At 42.1% G+C, this 8,295-nt stretch overlaps 1 protein-coding gene across 1 annotated transcript in view; it reads right to left on the reverse strand.

The window, feature by feature from the left end:
- Positions 1–8,295, reverse strand: part of MYO18B (myosin XVIIIB) — a 1,377,385-nt gene that overhangs the window by 1,194,388 nt on the left and 174,702 nt on the right. The gene's annotated exons all lie outside the window — the stretch shown is intronic.

Below are 8,295 nucleotides of genomic sequence, written 5' to 3' on the forward strand. Positions count from 1 at the left end.
AGAAAGGGCTTGGTTGCAAATTGCTGTGGGAAAAGGTGCAGGGATTGCAATTACCAGTGGGGTGCTGTTTATCACTCCTATTAATTACTAGGGTGATAAAGATCACAAGCGTAGTTCATTTTCAGCAGGTTAAACATGTTGGAGTTTAACAAGGGCAAAAGGCTCAGGATGTTGTTGCAGAAAGCGTCAAAATCTGTCTGATATTCCTCCAAAAACTTCAAACACCTTGCCATCAGATTTTTATCAGATGCAAACATTATCACATCCGGCGGGACCAACTTGTAATCTGGCCTTCACTGAAGGATAATAATGAAATCAATGTGCATTTTGTCATCCTTGGGATGGGTGTTAATGGAGTGTCTCCTGCTTCCTTGCCTAACTTTCCACATTGCTAAAAATCCATAATACTCGACAGCTCCCTCCTCCATTATCTTTTTGTTACCCTCACAGAAACAAAACCATCTGGGGTCCTCTATCTCTATTCTGCTCCCTCATTATGCCTTCCCCACTAGGAGAAGTGGTGCCACGGTTTGCTCTCTTTCTTCTTTTGCTCCCTTCCATCCACTTTACCTGTAATTACCCGAACTGCCCTTTCCCTTTCAGCAGGGTGGAGTCTGTTGCCACCCTTCAGGCATTCTTTCCAGTCGGAACATAAATACCTGATGTGCCACTCTTCTGCACCTCTTGTATGATCAATGAGAAAAATATTGATTCCAGAATATCATGTGACCTGAATATTGTGTCACAAATATAGTCACTACAAGAAAATCGTGAAACAGAATATCACAAGTAAGTATGTTGTGTTTTTTGGGTTAAGCTACAATTTTTTTTAAAACAATTGTATTTAATAATTTTTCTAATGGGAGGGTGGGTGCAGCCTCCCCCTGAGTCTTTGTAAGACCCATCTCCCCCGGAGATGTATTTTCATGCTGAGGAAAGAGGGGCATGCTGCCTTCCTCCCCGAGCCTTTGTAGGCCCCGGAGTCCCCATCCCATGGGGTCGTACCTTTTCATTAAAGGGAACTGTCATGTAGACCTCCTCCCTAAGCCACTAAGGGCACCAAGGACCCTACCCTGGGGACTTGTTTTTGATGAAGAAGAGGGGATGTGCGGCCCCACTCCAAGACTCTGGACCCATATAGCACTCGATACAAGCAATTTGCTGGCTGTTAAACTAGACTTTGGGGGTCTCCTGAATATTTTGTTGTTAAATTGTTTTAACTCACATGATCGGAAATCCACCATGAACATTTGGACACGCTGCGCTCTGTTCTACAATCTTTTGAGGGGAAGTATAAATCTCCCTATTCTGTTGTTTTACTGGGTGATTTTAACTTACATCTGTGTACCCCGAGTTGTTACGGTGATTAATCCACCGTGGATACAGGTTTCCATCAGGGTATCCATTTTGAACTCTCAGCTGAGGGTAGTTTTCTGGATGACGTTTTGGCAGACTTAAATCTGATGCGCACTAGAGAGGGTATGGAACGGCCTATTGTCCCAACTTCTAAGGGAAGAGGGGCTAATACGATTATTGATTACATGTTTGTTTCGGCTTATTTGGTCCAGAGTGTGTACAGTTTCTAAGTAAAATGGTCTGTATTTAGTGATCACAACCCGCTAGCCCTTTTTATGGCTTGGGGAAATCAAAATGGTGTGATGACAGATATTGGCCCCACATATAAAGAATAGTAGACTGCACAATTCCAGCGGATGCATGGGTATAGCATTTTTCAGGGATTTATGACAAACATAAGGTGACTAAGGGGGTCATTCTGACTTTGGCGGGCGGCAGAGGCCGCCCGCCAAAGTCCCGCCGTCAGAATACCGCTGCGCGGTCAAAAGACCGCCGCGGTAATTCTGAGTTTCCCGCTGGGCTGGCGGGCGACCGCCAGAAGGCCGCCCGCCAGCCCAGTGAGAAACCCCCTTCCATGAGGATGCCGGCTCCGAATGGAGCCGGCTGAGTGGAAGGGGTGCGACGGGTGCAGTTGCACCCGTCGCGATTTTCAGTGTCTGCTTGGCAGACACTGAAAATCTTGGTGGGGCCCTGTTAGGGGGCCCCTGGAGTGCCCATGCCACTGGCATGGGCACTGCAGGGGCCTCCAGGGGCCCCACGACACCCGTTACCGCCAGCCAGGTTCTGGCGGTCAAAACCGCCAGAACCAGGCTGGCGGTAAGGGGGTCGGAATCCCCATGGCGGCGCTGCCTGCAGCGCCGCCATGGAGGATTCCCCAGGGCAGCGGGAAACCGGCGGGACACCGCCGGTTTCCCGTTTCTGACCGCGGCTGTACCGCCGCGGTCAGAATGCCCATGGATGCACCGCCAGCCTGTTGGCGGTGCATCCGCGGTCCCCGGCCCTGGCGGTAGTCAACCGCCAGGGTCGGAATGACCCCCTATGTCTACTGTACCCCTGGGCATGCTCAGGGAGGATGATGATGCTTGTTTTACGGAAAAGGAGGTTGGGACTGCCATTAAACCCATGTCTACGAATAAAGCCCTGGGCCTGATGGGGTCCCCGCTGATGTATTCAGTTATGATACTTCGATATGGACAAAGATTTTGACACAAGTATTTAATGCAACTTGGAGGACAGGCCATCTCACCTCATGGTGTGGTTCAGTTTTTGTTCCAGTGTTCACAAAGGGAGATGGGTCAGACACCAGATGCTGCAGGCCGATTTTGTTAATTGATTCATCTGTTAGGATCTTGGGCAGGGTGATTTTGGCCAGGTTAGCCGATTGTCTGTAACAAAGAAACATGTGCTCTTGCCTCCAGTAGCACAGCACTGGGTTGGGTTGTTATAGGTGTTTGTGTAGGGCCTAGCCACAGGCCAGGTTCTGCGGCCAACCACAGCTGCTCACAGCCTTTGGTTGAAGAAATGAAAATTATTTTATGTTAAAAAAATATATAAATTCACTGAAAAAACAAAGGTTACAGGGGCACTATAGTTAGGAAATAGAAATGCACTGCTAATTATCCCAGATAATATATTACAGCAGTCATGACTTCTATAACCTCCTTAAAAGAAAAAGAATTGAAACATTAGCAGTCACATTTGTGGAAAAAAAGCTGTGCATGGCGAAGGCCCGAGTTATAGTTACCTTAGGGCGCAAGTTATAGTTACTTGAAAGAACTCTAACTATAACTGCAGAATTTGTATGGTTTTGTATGAGTAAATTTAGAACATAACTATAACTTCCCTGCAACCTTTTGTTTTTTTTCAGTGAATTTCTAAGTTTTTTAAAATTCTATTTTCTATCTGTAATGTCTCTGTAACCTTTGGTTTCTTCAGTGAATATATATATATTTTGTCATTTTACAGCTCGGCAAGGTTGACACTGTGTCAAACCTATGCTTAAAGACTTTGCTGTACAAATGGCAAAAGACTTTGTCACTATCTAGCTCGGCATGGATAGCACTGTGCTGATCCAGTGCTTAAAAACTTTGCAAGATAAACAGACATTTGAGGTGAGCAAATCTAGAGTGTTGCTGGTGTTGCAGGGTGCTCCTTACTAGAGCTGCTCTCCACCTAAACTTGAGAACTACCCAGAGTTCTCTATTCTTTTTTGTATAATTTATGCATCACTCTAACCCTGAAAGGGATTTGTTTTGATATATATATATATATATATATATGTATATATATATATATATATATATATAAATAATTTAGCTATATATCAGAATTAATTAAAAACATATTCTTGCATTTGTGATACTTTTGGCACTATACTTTAATACAATATTTTTGTACTTTATATTCTAAGTATATAATCATGATATTATTGTAAACTATATTTTTTTGCACAATATTCATGCCAGACGATATTGTTATTCTCGGTATTCAGACATACAACCCTCTCTTATGGATCTATTCTCCTCACCCCATAAATTGTTACAGCATAAAGCAGTTTAGTGAGAAGTGAGAGGAGCTCTCGTCATGACCATCTGAGGTCATGACGAGAAATGAAAGCCGCTGTAATGAATAGCTGTAAGGAGTACAGCTGAAACCGAGCTGCTCCAGCACCTACTGTTCATGATCTACCTCTGCAACTTCTGAGTTAGCAGGGATGGACAACCCATTGCAGTGGTTCAGTCACAACCATAAAGGTGCCAGTATGCCGCCAATTACCTCTAATTCTGAAGACTAGTGAAAGAAAGAGATGGTCTGGATGGGTGAGGAGAGGCAATGGCTTCTTAGGTATTTTACAGAGACAGATGTAGAAAGTGATGTCCTCAACAGCAATGTACAATGGTTTTCATTGTTTATTGATGTGATAGTGTTAGACTTGGCATCCTTGGCGTGGTCTCCCCTAACTTCTTGCCTCTGTTTCTCAGGTTGTTGATGTGTGCTGGACTCTGTTTTTGTTACTCTGGGCACTTTATCACTGCTATCCAGTGCTAAAGTGTAAGTGCTCCTATGTAAAATGTATGTGTAATTGGCTTTCCATGATTGTCATATTTGATTTACTGGTAAGTCCCTAGTACAGTGCACTAGACGTGCCCAGGGCCTGGAAATCAAATGCTACTAGTGGGCCTGCAGCACTGGTTGTGCTACCCACATCAGTAGTTCTGTAAACATGGCTCAGACCTGCCACTTCAATGTGTGTGTGTGCAGTTTTAACTGCTAATTCGACTTGGCAAGTGTACCCACTTGCCAGGCCTATGCTTCCCTTTTCTTACATGTAAGACACCCCTAAGGTAGGCCCTAGGTAGCCCCATGGGCAGGGTGCAGTGTATGTTTATGGTGGGACATATACGAATGTGTTTTATATGTCCTGACAGTGAAATACTGCCAAATTTGGTTTTCACTGTTGCAATGCCTATCTCTATCATAGGTTAACATGAGGGCTGCCTTTAAATATTATTAAAGCGTAGATTCCCTTTGGGAGCAGATAGACATTTGGAGTTTGGGGTCTCTGAACTCACAATTTAAAAATAAATCCCGACCGGAGGAGGAACGATGCACGGTCTTGTTTGCGAGTGAGAAATCAACGCATCGCTGGCCTTTTCCGACGCACACTCGCCCGTGCGGTGTTATTTTGATGCTGCCCAGGTACTTTTGTATGCTAACAACGTTCTCACTGTTTTCTAAAGGATTTAAGACTCTTATTCTTTGAAAATTCAAACTTGACTTGTGTATGTTGGATTTTTGTCATTTTGGTCTTGTTTTGTTTAGATAAACATTCCCTATTTTTCTAAACCTGTGTTGTGTAATTTTGTAGTGTTTTCAATTAATTACTGTGTGTGTTGGTACAAATACTTTACACGTTGCTTCTGAAGTTAAGCCTGCTTGCTCGTGCCAAGCTACTGAGGGGATCAGCGGGTGATTCTCCTTTACCCTGACTAGAGTGAGGGTCCTTGCTTGGACAGGGGGTAACCTCACTGCCAACCAAAAGACCCTATTTCTAACAGACAGTATAACAGTAACAACAAATTTCATTTTGCAAACGTCTTCAGCCTGCTTATCAATATTGGAAGTCCCTATAAACCAGCACTGCTGCTCACATTCCTTTATTAAATTGAACTTGTCTCTTAGACCCATATTTACACAGGTTTTGCGTTGGTTGGGTTTAATGCAGACCTGAGGGAAAATCCTTTCTTTGATTTATTGGTTTGTAAGAAAAAGTAATGCAGACTAGGGCAAAGTTCTTCTTTTCTTTACTGTGCATCAAGGGAGTGTCCCATAGGTGGTACATTGGAATTCCAGTGAATCCACTGTGGTTTTTGATGTAAAACCCCATCTAATAACAATAGTAGACAAGGTTTTGCACCATAAAGTAACACCATTTTCAATCAGGCAATAAAAGTATAAATACTTTAATTTGTCCTTTCTTTTCTGACTTTGCATCTGTGCTGCACTGTACAGCCCACATACGGAGTGAGAAACATTTTACTGCTTGTTTAAGTATAGCATTTTGTACTGGAATAGAACCCTTCCCGTACAAAATCTATGCGAGACTCACGTGAACACCCTTCCAACCAAGGCGTAAAGATGTATATGTGACACTCAGCAGCCTGATTGTGCACCAGGGCAAGGGAGAGGGGAGGAGAGTGCCATATGTATATTTATATGACATTTTTCTGCTCTCTCCCTGTCACACACCGCAGTAGCATTGGGTGCTGCACTGCATTGTATGAGAAGTAGGTAAATCTGGGCCTAAATGTTGTACAGCAAAAACAGCCAGTGTAGATATTATCGTAATGCACGACAATGTAATATCTGTCATCAAACTCCATAAAAATTGATTTATTGAGTGTAGAAGGATTTATGTCTGTCTGAATTTGACATCTTAATATCACAAAAGTACCTACAGGAACACGTCCAATCATCATACAAACTTGCAGAACATTGTCAAAATATTTTTTCAGTAAATTCATGGAGTATCAGGGAACGAAAGCTAAAATTGCTCTTTTTATCATCTCTAAAGAGAAAAATTAAAATAGGTAACTACATGCTCCTACAAAGTGACTATTTTTTTTCTTCATAAAACTGAGTTTTTAATGAAATACAAGAGCATGAAGATATCCAACTTAGCTACATTACGACTGCACAATACAAATATTAAAAATTTACTTTTTAAAGAAAAGGTGCAAAGAAACTTTATAGATTAAGCAGATCTTAAGATTCTTATAGTGTGTACAACTATAGAAAGATGAGCAGTCAGTCCCACAACTGACTTTGCTGAATGCACTGGATCCTATATTATTAGTTAGTTTACAAATGTTGTCAATATGTGCTCGCACGAGGAAGGAACCCCTTCCTTGGACAACCAAGAGTTCCAACAGGTTCTGGTCATAGTAAGGAAAGCAGGGACAGACTAAAATGGCTGCACAATTGGACTTTCTTATTCAAGGATTCTATTCCTCTGCAACGATTTTTAGTTAGTAATTGATGTTACTCTGTAGCACACCATGCTTACCCCTCAACAACCAAACACCAGCTTCTTAGCCAGCAGACTAAACCGGTAGAACTGAAAACATTAGACTATCCTTGCATCACTTACATTGTTGTTGTTGATGGTTTATTCTCATTCTAGAGATAAGCACAGGCCCATATGAGAAATATAGACCAACTATTAACAGTAAAAACGTTGAAACATGTTCTTAAGGGATGAGAGGGCGTCACCCACACACTAGATAGTTTAATCACAAGGCAAAAAAACCTCATACAAATAGAGACAGCCACTTTCTCCAGGAAAGCTATCAACAAAACCAAGCCTTTCCACCATCTTAAGCACCTAGCACAAACACCAACAAAAAACTCTAGACCCAAACATGGAAAATAAAGGCAAATACCACTCACAGAACATTACAAAGCCAGCCTACCATCCAACCTGATTATATCCCACCAGATGCAAACTGTACACACACACCTTTTAATGATTTAATAATAATTTATTTAAAAAAAAAAAACTTTTGCCTTTAATGGCCACCATCTTCATATAAAGCAGGAAGCAGCTGATCACTGACTCCCTAGGTTTCTAAACTACATACACTCTGTTCCCTGTAGCCAAGCAACCAACTTGTTCATTTAAGGAAGTACTAGAGCATTAATGCACATCCTAGCCAAAATCATCAGCCTACAACAAAAAAGGCTTAATCAATGGAGCGTATCCCAGTATGACAGGACTTGGATAGTGCAACAGGTGCCTATCCAAATGAATACAAGCAAAGCGACTTGTTAGCAAGAATCAAAAAAAGATTAACCATACATGGAAGGTGGACACCAAAGAGACAGATTTAAGAAACTCCACATGTATAACAAGGCAAATAATTCTCTATTTCCCCAACTGCAAAGACTACCCACACAAATGAACGACTTTACTAGAGGCCAAAAAGTGCTGTAATGTTCACAATCTTGTGCAGTGTTGAGCAGAACGGGCTATCAGGTCCCATATTCAGAAGCGAGTATGCGCGACTAGAAACACTGGCATAGGCAAGCTTATCTCCTTTGATTTTCTAAAGATTATCATCCTTAGCTTCCAAGTGGTTGCCAAGAAAGGCAAGTAGGAACACTGCAATAATATGGGAATGTCCCAGTACAAATTATCGCAGAGAAGACATTTTAAAACAATAGATCGGACCAACACATGGCAAAAAAGATGTACAAAATTATAAGGCAAATAAAAAAAGCAGAAAGACAAGTCCAATGTCTGGTTCTTTGCTGAAAAAGACCACGTATCACTCTGATGGAAACCTATGGAACTGTGCAGTCTTACAAATACACACAAAACACTGGTCACTTTCTTTCCCGATTCTGTGCACTGCTCAGAAAACAACGAAAAAGCTACTT

This window comes from Pleurodeles waltl, chromosome 11 (assembly GCF_031143425.1).
Source record: "Pleurodeles waltl isolate 20211129_DDA chromosome 11, aPleWal1.hap1.20221129, whole genome shotgun sequence".
In the NCBI taxonomy this organism is placed as follows: Eukaryota; Metazoa; Chordata; class Amphibia; order Caudata; family Salamandridae; genus Pleurodeles; species Pleurodeles waltl.